Below are 14,394 nucleotides of genomic sequence, written 5' to 3'. Positions count from 1 at the left end.
AATCTGTTTTGGTCCCTAAAACATAATCGGACACCTTTCGACTTTGAGGGTAGAAAGTAGGCCTTTGGTAAAAGTTCCTAGACCGACCTCTGTAATTTACGAATAGGGGCCTGTTGTTGAATTGATAAGGACCCACAGAAGGGCCTCCTGTCTGCTGGTCTGTGAAAAAACATGTAGCCATAAGCGTTTCTAAAGAATAATTGGGCTTTATCTATGGAACTCAAAGTTTTGATGACCAATGAGCTCACCATCTCTCGGGCTAGGGTGAGCATCAGTCTCAGTGACTGAACTAAGGTCCCTGTAATCCACATCGAACCGGAGTTCTGGGAGGCTGTCTAAGGAGAAAGCCTTGGGTACCACTGCTACTGGAATGGACTTGGGACTACAGGAGGGCTCAATCAACCCCAAATCCAAAATTTTGGATACCTCACCATTTATGCTGGCTCTAATTTTGTTAGACAGATGGTAAATGTTGCTCTTGACAGGCATGCTGTGTCTGTGTCTACATCATGGATACACCAAACAGGGATCCCTTGGGTGAACAGAAAGCAGCAAACTGCCCCAACAAGTGGTCACAGTCCCTCTGTTGCTCTGGTGTCAGGGAACTCTTCAACTGACCAATCTTGCTCCTTGGAAAATAGGAAGTCTGAGAGAAGTTTACTCTCCTTTTAACTATTGTCTGTCACGCCTCAAAGTGGGGCTTGAGGTGGTTCATATGCTGGACCCTGAAGGGGTTCCTGGATATCTTGTGTTCTACCAGGTAGGTGATTTCTCTATTTCGTTCCTTCGCCTTATAGGGCTCAGTCCACCATTCCTTTAAGGACTGGGGCTCCACAGGCTCCATCACCCATACCTTTTGGCTAGGCTGATACTCCACAAGAGTAGCCTTCTGGTTGTACCAGTGCTTTATAACTTTGTGGCTGGCCTCTAGCTTCTCAGTGACCTCTTTCCAGAAGCGCATTCTCTGAGACATGAGGGATAGCATGCAGCTCACTACATTTTGAGGGTATTTCTTGGGATCTTGCTCCCATCCTTCCTTCAGAAGCCTGAGATAGATAAATAGATTCGGATTGTTTCAAGTTATTAACATCAATCACAATATGAAAAGACACAATAAAATAGTAATACATATAATAATCATTCAGAGAAAGAAAAGTAAAATAAATACAAGTAGCCCGGCTTTCAGCTCTGATGGGGACATACAGAGCAAAGGAAAATAATTATGACCTGTAAAAAAGATTTTACCAGAAAAAAACCAACTATAAAAAAGATTTAGACCATCTCAAGAATCACTAAGGTTTCTGCTTGATCTGTTACTGTTTCTAACTAAGACAAGCCAGTCCTGCAAGAAGTCTCTATATCGGTGATTCTGGTCCCAGTGGTATAGCTCATCAATCAATCAATCAATCAGCGGAATTTGTATAGCGCGCTGCTCACCCGTAAGGGTCTCAAGGCGCTGAGGGGGGGGGGGGGGGGTCGCTACTGCTCGAACAGCCCGGTCTTGAGTTGTTTCCTGAAGGAGAGATGGTCCAGGGTCAGCCGTTGGTGAGTGGGGAGGGAGTTCCATGTCTTGGCTGCCAGGTAGGAGAAGGATCTTCCTCCGACGGTTGATTTGCGAATACGTGGGACGAGGCGAGGGCGAGGCTGGCGAATCGGAGCTGGAAATTGAAATTGAATTGAAATTGAAATCGGATTTCTAAAGCGCGTAGCTACCCTAGGGCGTCCCAGCGCAGACATGCAACCTATTGTTCCAGAGGGGGGAAGGGAAGGTGTACACATTTATGGAAAGAGCCATGTTTTTAATTGTCTGCGGAAAGCAAGTAAATTGTGTTCTCTTCGAATGGGCAGTGGAAGAGAATTCCACAATTTAGGGGCATTGTAGGAAAACAATCTCCCCCCCCGATCGGGCTCTTTTTATTCTTGGGAGACTGGCAAGGGAGAGAGAATCTGACCTGAGTTGTCTGTTCGGGTGGTAGGGTTTGATGAGGGATTTCAAGATTGGCGGGCCTCTGCCTTGCATTAACTTATGAGTAATGCACAGGGTCTTAAAGGTGACCCTTTCCTTGATCGGGAGCCAGTGGAGACTTTTAAGGGCCGGTTTGGCCGAGCATCTGGATGTGGTTCCTGTAAGGAGTCTGGCGGCCGCGTTTTGGGCGTATTGTAGTTTTTTTATGAGTGATGCAGGGGCTCCTAGATATAGGGCATTTCCATAATCTAGTCTGGAGTTCACCAGACCCTGAATAAGCAGTTTCCTAGATTGGAAGGGGAGTAGGTGAAGGATCTTTCGCGCTTTTTGGATGAGGCCGAAGCAGATGCCAGAGGTTTTCCTAGCCTGGGTTTTAAAATTGAGCTCCTGGTCCAGCCAGATACCCAGGCTCTTGACTTCTGCTTTGGGGGTGGGGGGTGAGCCCATGCATGGTGGCCAAGAGAGGGACGGGGGGAGTTTGCGTGGGTTGCCTAGCAGGAGAATCTCTGATTTCTCTCTGTTTAATTTTAGTCAAGATTCACACATCCAGTGGTAGATGTTTTTTAGGCAGTCTGGCGGGTGGGTGTGTGGAATGTGAGGCGGCTGTTGAGGTACTTCGAGCCCGTGTCGTGGAGAGCCTTGTGTGCATGGGTGAGGAGTCTGAACGTGATCCTCTTGTTGACGGGGAGCCAGTGCAGGTCTTTCAGGTGGGCGGAGATGTGGTTGTGGCGAGGGATGTCCAGGATGAGTCGTGCTGAGGCATTCTGAATGTGCTGGAGTCTTTTCTGGAGTTTGGCTGTGGTTCCAGCGTAGAGGGTGTTCCCCGTAGTCCAGACGGCTGGTGACGAGGGCCTGGGTGACCAACTTCCTGGTTTCGGTGGGGATCCATCGGAAGATCTTTCGGAGCATGCGCAGGGTGTTGAAGCAGGAGGACGAGACGGCGTTGACTTGCTTGGTCATCGTGAGGGAGGAGTCCAGGATGAAGCCCAGGTTGCGTGCATGGTCTGTTGGCTTGGGGGCGGTGCCCAGGGCAGGGGGCCACCAGGAGTCGTCCCAGGCAGAGGGAGATGGTCCCAGGATGAGGACTTCCGTCTTGTCTGAGTTCAGTTTCAGACGGCTGATCTTCATCCATTCTGCGACGTCTTTCATTCCCTCCTGGAGGTTGGCTCTGGCGGTGGCGGGGTTGTTGGTGAGGGAGAGGATCAGCTGGGTGTCGTTGGCGTAGGAGATGATGTTGAGGTTGTGTTGGCGAGCGATGGCTGCGAGAGGGCTCATGTAGATGTTGAAGAGGGTGGGGCTGAGTGAGGATCCTTGCAGAACGCCGCAGATGACTTTGGTGGCCGCAGATCGGAACGGGTGGAGGCGGGTGGAGGCGGACTCTCTGGGTTCTCCCAGCGAGGAACGAGGAACGAGATGATCCACTCCAGGGCTGCTCCTTGGATTCCGGTATTGCTGAGGCGCTGTATCAGGGTGCGGTGGCATGCGGTGTCGAAGGCTGCCGAGAGGTCCAGGAGGATGAGGGCAGCAGTTTCCCCGTTGTCGACCTGATGTCATCGGTGGCTGTGATGAGGGCGGTCTCGGTGCTGTGGTTTGCTGTCATGTTTTCTGCTGTCTGGTCGTGGCGCCAGGCTTTCTCGAGGGTGCGGCAGGCTTTCTTTGAGTTTTTGAGGTCGTTGGTAAACCACGAGGCTTCCCTGTTGCCGGGTCTGCTGGGAGGATTCTTCAGTGGTGTGAGTTTGTCGGCGCAGTTGGTGAGCCACTGTGTGAGGTTGCGGGCTGCTTCGTTGGGGTCCGTCGTGTTGATGGGCGGGTTTTGGCTGAGGGCGGTGGTGAGCTGGTCAGCGGTGATCTTGCTCCAGCTTCTGCGGGGAACCTGTTGCAGGTGGTGGTGGGTCGTGGTTCTCTTGAAGTTGAAGTGGACGCAGCTGTGATCTGTCCAGTGTAGTCCGGTGGAGTGGCTGAAGGAGATGTGCTCGCTGGAGGAGAAGATGGGGTCAAGCGTGTGTCCGTTGTAATGGGTGGGGGGTGTTCACCAGTTGCTTGAGTCCGAGGTTGGCGAGGTTGTCCAGCGGTGTTGCAGTCCTTGTTGTTCTCCAGGTGGAAGTTGAGGTCCCCTAGGAGGATGTAGTCTGTGGAGATGAGGGCGTGCGGACTGACGAACTCTGCGATGGCTTCGCTGAATTGTGTGCGTGGTCCTGGGGGTCTGTAGATGAGAGTGCTTCTGAGGGTGGTCTTGGGGTCGGTGTGAATCTGGAATTGAAGGTGCTCGGCGGCGGTCAGGGTGTCGTCGGAGTTGGTCGTGATGCGGATGGTGTTTCTGTGGACGATGGCGATGCCTCCTCCGGTTTGGTTGACGCGGTCCCTCCGGGTGATCTTGTAGCCTTCCGGGATGGCTATAGTGATGTCGGGGGATGAGGAGGCGTTCATCCATGTTTCTGTGAGGAAGGCGACGTCTGGTGATGTTGTGTCGAGGACGTTTCAGAGTTCGACGGCGTGCCTGTGGACAGAGCGGGTGTTGAGCAGGATGCACTTGAGGTGGTTGTTGCTGGAGCTCGGCTTGGCGGGTGGGGTGCAGGTTCGGAGGCAGGTGTATTGGCAGGCTTGGCAGGTGAAGGGTCCGTGGGTGCGTTTCGGGATGGCTCGGTAGCAGGCGGGGTTCCGGCCGGCGTTGAGTGCGTGGAGGATGGTGGCGTCGTAACCAGAGGACCAGGGTTCCTGGCGCCGGGCGCTGTCCAGGTGAGGACGGGCGTAGACGGGCTTGCCTTTGGCGCACAATCGGCGCGCCAGCAGCGCAAGTCCGCAGCCCTTCCGTGCGGCGACCTCCATAAACGGCGAAGTGGGAGGGAGGAGCAGCTGGGAGGCGGGAACGGGGTGGCCAATGGGCGGGATACAGAAGAAAAAGGGGGCGGGGCCACAGGGGAGCAGCGGCGGGGAGCGGGGAGGGGGAGAAGCGGCGGGAAACAGTCACGGGTACACGGGGACGGCAAAGTTACTGGGGCACAGCTAAGACAAGAGAACAAGAGACTGGAAAAAATACAGGGGCAGAAGCTAAGGCAGAACAAAGAAACTGGCACAAGTCACTACGCAAACAATCCAGGCACTCAGCTGGAGCGAGGCAGCAGCAGAGGGGTCAGGTGTCCTGGCACTCACGGGGGGGGGGGCGCGCGGTGTGTGGAGCGATCGGCCCTGCAAACCTGAAATTCAAAAGCTAAAGCCTTGCTGAATATATTGCAATTTCAACACATGCATCAACACCTTCTCACAGGCCCCCTTGCCCATATTAAAGGCCCTAGTAATGGGGTCTGAGTGATAGTGCTGCCTACATAATCAAGGCTCCATAGCACCTAGTATACAACTATGTTGTCTGTAAATATCAATCTTGGTTAGAAGATGGAGGTAGTAAACCTTGCTGTATGACAACATTAATGATTAAGTATAAAAACGTGATACACACTCTGAGCTTCCTGTAAAAGTTGACCAGCCGATAAGTCTTAGCAACAATGCTCACAAACTTGCTGGTACCAAGGTCATTCATTTTTTTGTTTCTTTAAGGAATTTCACACAACTGACCAATAACTGTGGGTTTACACCACTCAAACATACAAAGATAGCTGTGTTGCATTGCCTTATACCAGTATTACACAAGCCTGAGAGGTCCATGCATAAGGTGGTCAAACAGAAGTTTAAAGAGACTGAAACCTGCTCCCTTCTGATCCACCTCCTAGGAGGCAAATAGCGGGGGTGGTAGCAAGACGTCCTACTTATATCTCTTGGGTTCTGGTAGGCCTATAATTATGTCTTTCAGGGTCTTATTGAACACATCTATTGATCTTGGGCTGATAATGAATGGAGAAGTCCTAGGTTACCCCACAGTCCCACCACATGGACTTCAGGTAAGCAGACATGAAGTTGGTGCCCCTGTCAGACACAAACTCATTAGGTAAACCCACATTGTGAAATATTCCCATCAGTACTCTGGCCATCACAGCTGCAGTCATCAGCAGAGTTATGGCCTCAGAGTACCTTGTTGCATGTTCCAATAAGACCAGGATAAATATGTTGTCTATAGCAGTCTTGGGGGTCTAGTCTCAACAATGTCAATACCCATCCTTTCAACTGGGGTTCCCAGGCCAGGGAATTGAAGCAGGGAGGCCTTTTGCTTTCCTCCTGACTTCCCACTGGCCTGGCAGTTTACGCAGGATCTTCAGAATTTAGCTGATTGCATCCTCATCCAGGGCTGTCGATGACTAGTTGGTTAAATGTTTGGCCTGCCAGGGAGATATCAAGCTATTTTCAGTAGGATGGCACGGTAGCACTGGGAGACCACCCACACATGGGTCCTTAAGCTCACTAAGCTGGAGACCATTCTCTCAGATGAGTCCCTCTACTCTTTGTAGACCTCTACCTGGGACGGCCCATTTCAGTTTGCCACCTGACTAACTCAAGTAGGTCCCCCAGAGCAGCAATGTCTTCCCCTTTAGGTTCTGTGGTTTCACCTTCAGGAGCAGCCTTCTCCCAGACCATGGGCACTTCTGGAGTGGCTTTCCCACACCCCTTGCCTTTCCTCTTCTTGGCAAGCACATGGACCATTCACCAGGCTTCATGTCCTTCTGACTTTCCTGTCAGGCACACCCACTCAGGCAATAACAGCATCTGCAAGTGAGACCTGACCCCCACCTCAAGATGGTGTGCTCAAGATCATGTCCAAATAGACAGTCAACAGGCATGGCTGAACTCACAGCTACCTTTAAGTAACCAGAGACACTCTCACCCCCATTAGAAGGGAACTAGACTTTCTAGATGGTGGCTCATCTGATTGTCTGGTGTCACAACCTGGTAGACTACATCAGGGACTGTCTGCTTTGAGGACACCACATGACACCTCACAGTAGTCATACATGCTTCCGTGCCTCCCAGAGCCTCTGCCCATTGATGGTGACCCGCTGCCTATAATATTTGGTATTGCCAGGCATGTGAACCTTTGACACCATCTCAATGTCACCTACGGACACTAGAGTAACCTCTGCATTCACCCCAATACTAACTTGTACAATCTCTTCTCCTAGCTCTACACTGGCCATTCCTGGAGTAGGTCCACCAGTGGAAGACTGTTTTCTTAGGGTTTAGACGGCATCCCCCTTAAAGTGCCCATACTGGTGCCAATGATGGCACTTGGGCTGGAAATAGCCTAGGGTCTTCTTCCCATTAAACCACATTTTTCTGCTCAAGATTGGCCTTGAATTCCTTCCTCAGAAAACACTATTGGAGGCCTTTAGAGAACTCCTTTGTTTTTTCTTCGTAAACCACATCCTTTTACTAGTGGGTACTCTTGACCCGACCACTCTACTACCGCACGGCCCCCGTTTGCCCGGATTCTGCTGCAGCTACCTGCTTGGCCCTCTGGCTGCCGCCTCTCCTTAGGGCATCTTCTCCCCAGGCTTGCCCTCGCTCCCCAGGCTTGCCCTCGCTCCCCAGGCTTGCCCTCGCTCTCCAGGCTTGCCCTCGCTCTCCCCCGCTCTGCTTTCCCGCTCTTTCAAAACCCCCCTCTGCTCCCTGCCGCTGCTCTCCTGCGGCCCCCCCCGCCCCCCTCTCCTGTCTCCCGCTCCCCTTTCGCCGCCCCGCTCCCGCCTCCCAGCTGCTCCTCCCTCTCACTTGGCCATAAATAGCGGGGACCGCGGGCAGTGAGCTGTGACCCTTGACCCGGTCACTCTACTACCGCACGGCCCCCGTGTGCCCGGATCCTGCTGCCACTGCCTGCTTGGCACTCCTGCTGCCGCCTCTCCTTAGGGCCCCTGCTCTCCAGGCTTGCCCTCGCTCCCCAGGCTTGCCCAGGCTTGCCCTCGCTCTCCAGGCTTTCCCAGGCTTGCCCTCGCTCTCCCCGCTCCACTTTCCCTCTCTTTCCAACCCCCCTCTGCTCCCCGCCGCTGCTCTCCTGCGGCCCCGCCCCTTCTCCTGTCTCCCGCTCCCCATTCGCCGCCCCGCTCCTGCCTCCCAGCTGCTCCTCCCTCCCACTTCACCATAAATGGCGGGGACCGTGCGTATGCGCAGCGGCCACGCGCAGCGGGCGCGCCGATTGCGCATCAATGGCGCTCCAAAGGCAAGCCCGTCTACGCCCATCCTCGCCTGGACCATGCCCAGAACCAGAACCCCTGGACCCGCCAGAGCCAGCCAACCAGACTGAGCTACGACGACGCCACCCTCCACGCACTCAACACCGGCCGACATCCAGCCTGCTACCAAGCCACCCCGAAACGCACCCACGGAGCCTTCACCTGCCATGCCTGCTACTTCACCTGCACTCGGTCCTGCACCGCGCCAGCCAAAACAGCCGCCAACAACAACCACCTCAAGTGCATCCTGCTCAATACCCGCTCCATCCACAGGCACGCCGTCGAACTATGGGACGTCCTGGACAAAACGGCACCAGACGTCGCCTTCTTCACGGAAACCTGGATGAACACCTCCTCAGCCCCGACATCGCCTTTGCCATCCCGGACGACTACAAGATCATCCGGAGGGACCGCGTCAACCAGACCGGAGGAGGCATCACCATCGCCCACAGAAACACTATCCGCATCACGACCAACACCGACGACACCCTCGCCACCGCAGAGCACCTGCACTTCTAGATTCACACCGACCCCAAGACCATCCTCAGAGGAACCCTCATCTACAGACCCCGGGGGCCATGCTCACACTTCAGCGATGCCATCCCAGACTTCATCAGCCCACTCGCCCTCGCCTCTCCCGACTACATTCTCCTAGGAGACCTCAATTTCCACCTGGAGAACGACCAGGACAACAACACCACCGCCCTACTTGACAACCTCGCCAACCTCGGATTCAAGCAACTGGTCAACACCCCCACCCATTACGCCGGCCACACGCTCGACCCTGTCTTCTCCTCCAGCAACCACATCTCCTTCAGCCACACCACCGAGCTCCACTGGACCAACCACAGCTGCGTACACTTCAACTTCAGGAAAACAACGACCCACCACCGACCTCAACAAACTTCCCGAAGATGCTGGAGCAAGATCACCACCGACCAACTCACCACCTCCTTGCACCTAAACCCTCCCACCAACACCACGGACCCCAACGAAGGAGCCCGCAACCTCACACAGTGGATCACAGATTTCGCCGACACCCTTACTCCACTGAAAAACCCTCCCAGCAACCTCAACAGCAAGAAAGCCGCGTGGTTCAATAACGTTCTCAAAGACTCCAAAAAATCCTGCCGTGACCTCAAGAAAGCCTGACGCCACAACCAGTCAACGGACAACATGACAGCCCTCAAGAACGCCACCCGCAAACACCACCAGCTGATCCGCACCACCAAAAGGTCGTACTTCAGAGAATGACTGGACAACAACACCCACAACAGCAAGGAACTCTTCAACATCGTGAAAGAGCTCTCCAACCCCAACGCCAGCAACAACAACATCACGCCTTCTCAAGACCTCTGCAACTCTCTGGCCACCTTTTTTCACCGTAAGATCGTCGACACACACGACAGCTTCGGCGCTCAGAACACGTATCCCACCACAGAACCTTCACCCCCCACCACCACCATGTGCGCCTGGACTCAGGTCAGCACGGAAGATACCACCCACACGATGAACACCATCCACTCGGGCTCCCCAGCCGATCCCTGCCCACACCACATCTTCAACAAAGCCGACTCCATCATCGCACCCAAACTTTGGGACATCATCAACAACTCCTTCATATCCGCCACCTTCCCGGAGAGCTGGAAGCACGCAGAGATCAGCGCCCTCCTGAAGAAACCCACCACAGACCCCTCAGACCTCAAGAACTTCCGCCCCATTTCTCTCCTCCCCTTCCCTGCAAAAGTCATCAAGAAAACCGTCAACAAACAGCTGACAGCCTTCATGGAGACGAACGGCTCCCTCGACCCATCTCAGTCCGGGTTCCGAGCAAACCACAGCACCAAGACCGTCCTCATCGCGGCCACCGACGACATCCGGACCCTGCTGGACAACGGAGAAACCGCCTCCCTCATCCTGCTCGACCTTTCGGCTGCGTTCGACACAGTCTGCCACCGCACCCTGACAACCCGCCTCCGCCACGCCGGGATCCAAGGAAAGGCCCTGGAATGGATCACCTCCTTCCTCTCCGACAGAACCCAAAGACTCCGTCCCCCGCCCTTCCTCGCAGAAGCCAACAAGATCATCTGCGGCGTACCTCAAGGCTCCTCGCTCAGCCCCACCCTTTTCAACGTCTACATGAGCCCCCTCACAGGCATCGCACGCAAGCACAACCTCAACATCATCTCCTACGCCGACGATACCCAACTGATCCTCTCCCTCACCAACGACCCCACCTCTGCCAGAGCCAGCTTCCAGGACAGAATGAAAGACATTGCAGACTGGATGAAGCTCATTCGCCTGAAACTGAACTCAGACAAGACGGAAGACCTCATCCTCGGCCCATCCATCTCCGCCTGGGAAGACTCCTGGTGGTCCCCTGCTCTGGGCCCCCCACCCAAGCCCACGGACGATGCACGCAGCCTGGGCTTCATCCTTGACTCCTCTCGCACGATGGCCAAGAAAGTTAACGCCGTTACCTCCTCCTGCTTAAACACTCTCCGCATGCTCCATAAGATCTTCCGCTGGATCCCCACTGGAACCAGGAAAACAGTCACCCAGGCCCTCGTCACCAGCCGTCTGGACTACAGGAACGCCTTCTACGCTGGGACCACCGCCAAACTACAGAAAAGACTCCAGCACATCCAGAACGCCTCAGCACGACTCATCTTGGACATCCCCCGACACAGCCACATCTCCGCCCACCTGAGGGACCTGCACTGGCTCCCCGTCAGCAAAAGGATCACGTTCAGACTCGTCACCCACGCACACAAGGCTCCCCACGACTTGGGCCCCGAATACCTCAACAACTGCCTCACGTTCTACACGCCAACCCGCCAGCTCCGCTCCGCCAGCCTCGCCCTCGCCACCGTCCCACGGATCCGCAGAACCACCACCGGAGGAAGATTCTTCACCTACCTGGCGGCCAAGACCTGGAACACCCTCCCCACCCACCTATGACTCACCCAGGACCATCTCTCCTTCAGGAAGCAACTCAAGACCTGGCTTTTCGAGAAGTAGCAGCCCCCCTCCCCCCCCCCTCCCCCCAGCGCCTTGAGACCCTAGCGGGTGAGTAGCGGCTTTACAAATACTCTTGATTGATTGATTGACTACTCTATCCACCATTCTGGTGTCCCCCAAGTGCCTTCTTTGACATCCTAGTGCTAATCCAGCGATCAGCTTCCTTCGCAAGCTAATTTGGCACCATATTCTTGAATCAATCAAGTCTCTGCAAAGCAGTTACTGAGCATGTGCTCTCTCACAAATAGATTGTATAACCCATTATAGTCACTCACTTTGCTGCCCTTTAACAATCCTCCCAGTGTCTTCCAAGACTAATCAGTAAAATCCACCCAAGATAGAATACAATAACACCAAAATGACAAAAATCTAGTAAGTACAACTGAAGCTATGAATCTTTAGATTTTAAGGTTCAAATTAGCACCAAAGAGCATTAAGCGCCAATACTGGTCTTCTGGTTGCCCTGCACTGGGACAAAGTCAAAATCTAAGTCCAACCACTATGCAGTGCAAGTCAGATTCAGGCACCAAGTTTGCTCTGGTGAAAAGTTTTACTTTTGGACTTAGTCTCTGGAATGTAAGTCAAAAATCTTCAGTTGGGCAAGGCAGCAGGCTGTAGCCCACAAGGGCTCCATGGTGTCATTGCTGCTGGAGATCTCAGTCAAGCCATTGACTTTTGGTGGGAGAGGTACTGGGGATGCCCCTTTTATGCCCAGTGCAAGCCTGTGGGTGGGGGAACTCCGGGCCATTCCCTCACCGGTGGGGTAATAGTTCCCAGGGCTGACCCTACTTACTTTTGCAGCACTAGCTGAGTGTTTTACCGTAAACTATCCCACAGGGCCCTTCTCTACCTAAATCCTTCTTCCCCTGGCCATGACACCCTGTCCACACCCAGAGGTGTGGCTATGATAATGGGAAATGCCTCCCTTGTTGTAATTCCAAACCAGTTCTGGGACAGCTCTGACTTTCCACTGGGTTTGGAGCCAGGCTGACCAGGAAAAAAAGGGAGACAGGCCCAGGTGCGAGTTACATCTGCCAGTGACAGGGTACACTCTTTAAAGCTCAGGAAGGTGCTGGGCACAATTCCCCAGGCCATCCTGTTCAAGGAACAAAAACACATCTCCACACACAAGCCTTTTGTCCACTGTCTGGGAGCAATACACATAACACCACAGGAGACCATTACCAATCAGAGGACAATGGACACTGGCAGAAAGGCACATTTGGTTTAGGCATAGAATGGCAACTTTATAAAAGTGTCAGTTTAAAAATAGCAATATAAAATACCACTTGATCATTAAGTTAGATTTTAATTACTATTAGAATGTGCCCTTGAATCATGGCCCTAACTGCTCTCAAACTGAAGTTAACCATTATAAAGTGTAAAAATATACCAAATGCTTTCCTATGGGAGGGCCAGCCTTGCCTCAGTTGTAGTTTTTTTAACTGCTAGAACATGTAAACCATTAAATATACATATCTTACGTTTTAAATACCTTGCACCTTGCCCTATAGGCATTTAGGGACTACCCTAGGGATGTCTTACAAGCACTAAAAAGGAAGGTTTAGGCCTGGCAATGGGTTCATTTTTCCATGTTGAAGTGTCAGTTTAAAACTGCACCCCAAGGCTGCAAAGTGGCTGGGTCTGGAGACCTGATTTACAGTGCTAATTGACAGGAAAACACAATAAATGCTGTAACCCACTAGCATCATTTAATTTACAGGCCCTAAGTACATGTAGTACCATATAATTGGGCCAGTAAGTAAGTTGAATGTGCCAATTAGGAGTATTGCAATTTGACCATGTTTATAGGGGACAGCACAAGCACTTTACCACTGATTAGCATGAGTAAAGTGTGCAGAGTCCTATGGCCAACAAAACAGGTTTAGTTAAATAATGCAAAAATCTGGGGAATTACCACACAAACGATGGTAATTTCCAATACAAAGGTTGCCTGATCCTGGACCTAATATAATCCCCCAACATGAGGAATCTTTGTCCAGTCTGATAAAAAGGAGATTAAACTATATGGGTGGGTCAAAAAGAAGTTACCCCAGCTTGGTCACAAATCTCAGTATGAGAGCTCCTGTACTTTTTCTCTTTAGGAAATGTTTGAATTATTTTTTGCCTACTTTTGTTTGGTCAGAAACAATTACATTTGGATTTGTCCAGGTTATCTGAATCTGTGTTTGGAGAATAAATAATTAGCATCCTACATGTTTTCTTTTCTTTTTGCATTTTTCAATCTCTTTTAGTGAAGGTCATGTACTGGGCATGCAGCCACAATCATCACATAATGAACCATACCCATCTCTGGATCTGACAATGTCAGATATCTTCCCAGTATAAGTTCCTGCTAAGTTCGATGGACCCAATCTGTTTGATTGCAAAGGTCTGTGATGGAGTTCTTTAGGGGTTTAATAGGGAAATTTACATGTAAAATACAGGACTACTAGGAAGGAAGATACCCGCTGCTACCAGCCCGTTGGGTATGGAACAATATAACCTCTTTTACCCTGTTACTGATATCTTGAATGATTGCTTAAATGGAAGCATTGGCAGCAGACTGTACAGAGGAGTTTGTAAATTGCTTTAAATTGTCTTTGAAAACCTCCTCGCTGACTTCAGTTTCCTCTTCCCTTTGTCTTTGTTCAGCCATTTTATAAATAAAGCAGTGTGTTTAAGAAAAGGCTTCCTTAAAGAAGTGCCAGGAAAATAACGTTAATGTCCAAATAACTGTTACATGGCTTGGTTAGGCCCAGGATGAAACACTGCCATTTTACATGCACACATTTCTTAATTTGCCTTCTTTTCTACACAATGACTTTTGACACACATTTGCGTGTGTGGCAGTGCAGGATTGGTGTCTCTGAATCCACATTGCTTGCAAATTCCTCTTAGTAACTTAGTACACTGTCACGACACCTTGAATATTTAGTACAAGGCCTGAACACACATTGTGCAAATGTTATTGTTTGTTATTCATCCATGAGGCGATATGGCTATCACAAGAGCATAAACAATGTCAGCTTGGCTGAAGCCTTGACACCTAAGTATGGATGCTGTTATTATAAATACACAAGCATTTCAGTGGTTAAATCAGAGGAGCAATCTGATGTCATTGCGAAGTCATCGCTGTGGTCGGAGGCTCAGCCCAGCTGATTCCTGTTTACCCTCTGGGAGGAGGGATGTCCAACTTGTGACTAAGACGGGGACCTGCATACACTTACATTTAAGTAATAGGGAGTTAGATCATCCAGTAAGGGAGTTTTGGCAGAACACCCACCATAGGGAACT

Source organism: Lissotriton vulgaris, chromosome 6, assembly GCF_964263255.1.
Source record: "Lissotriton vulgaris chromosome 6, aLisVul1.2, whole genome shotgun sequence".
Taxonomy (NCBI): domain Eukaryota; kingdom Metazoa; phylum Chordata; class Amphibia; order Caudata; family Salamandridae; genus Lissotriton; species Lissotriton vulgaris.
The sequence above is the reverse complement of the archived record's forward strand: the minus strand, read 5'-3'. Positions refer to the sequence as shown.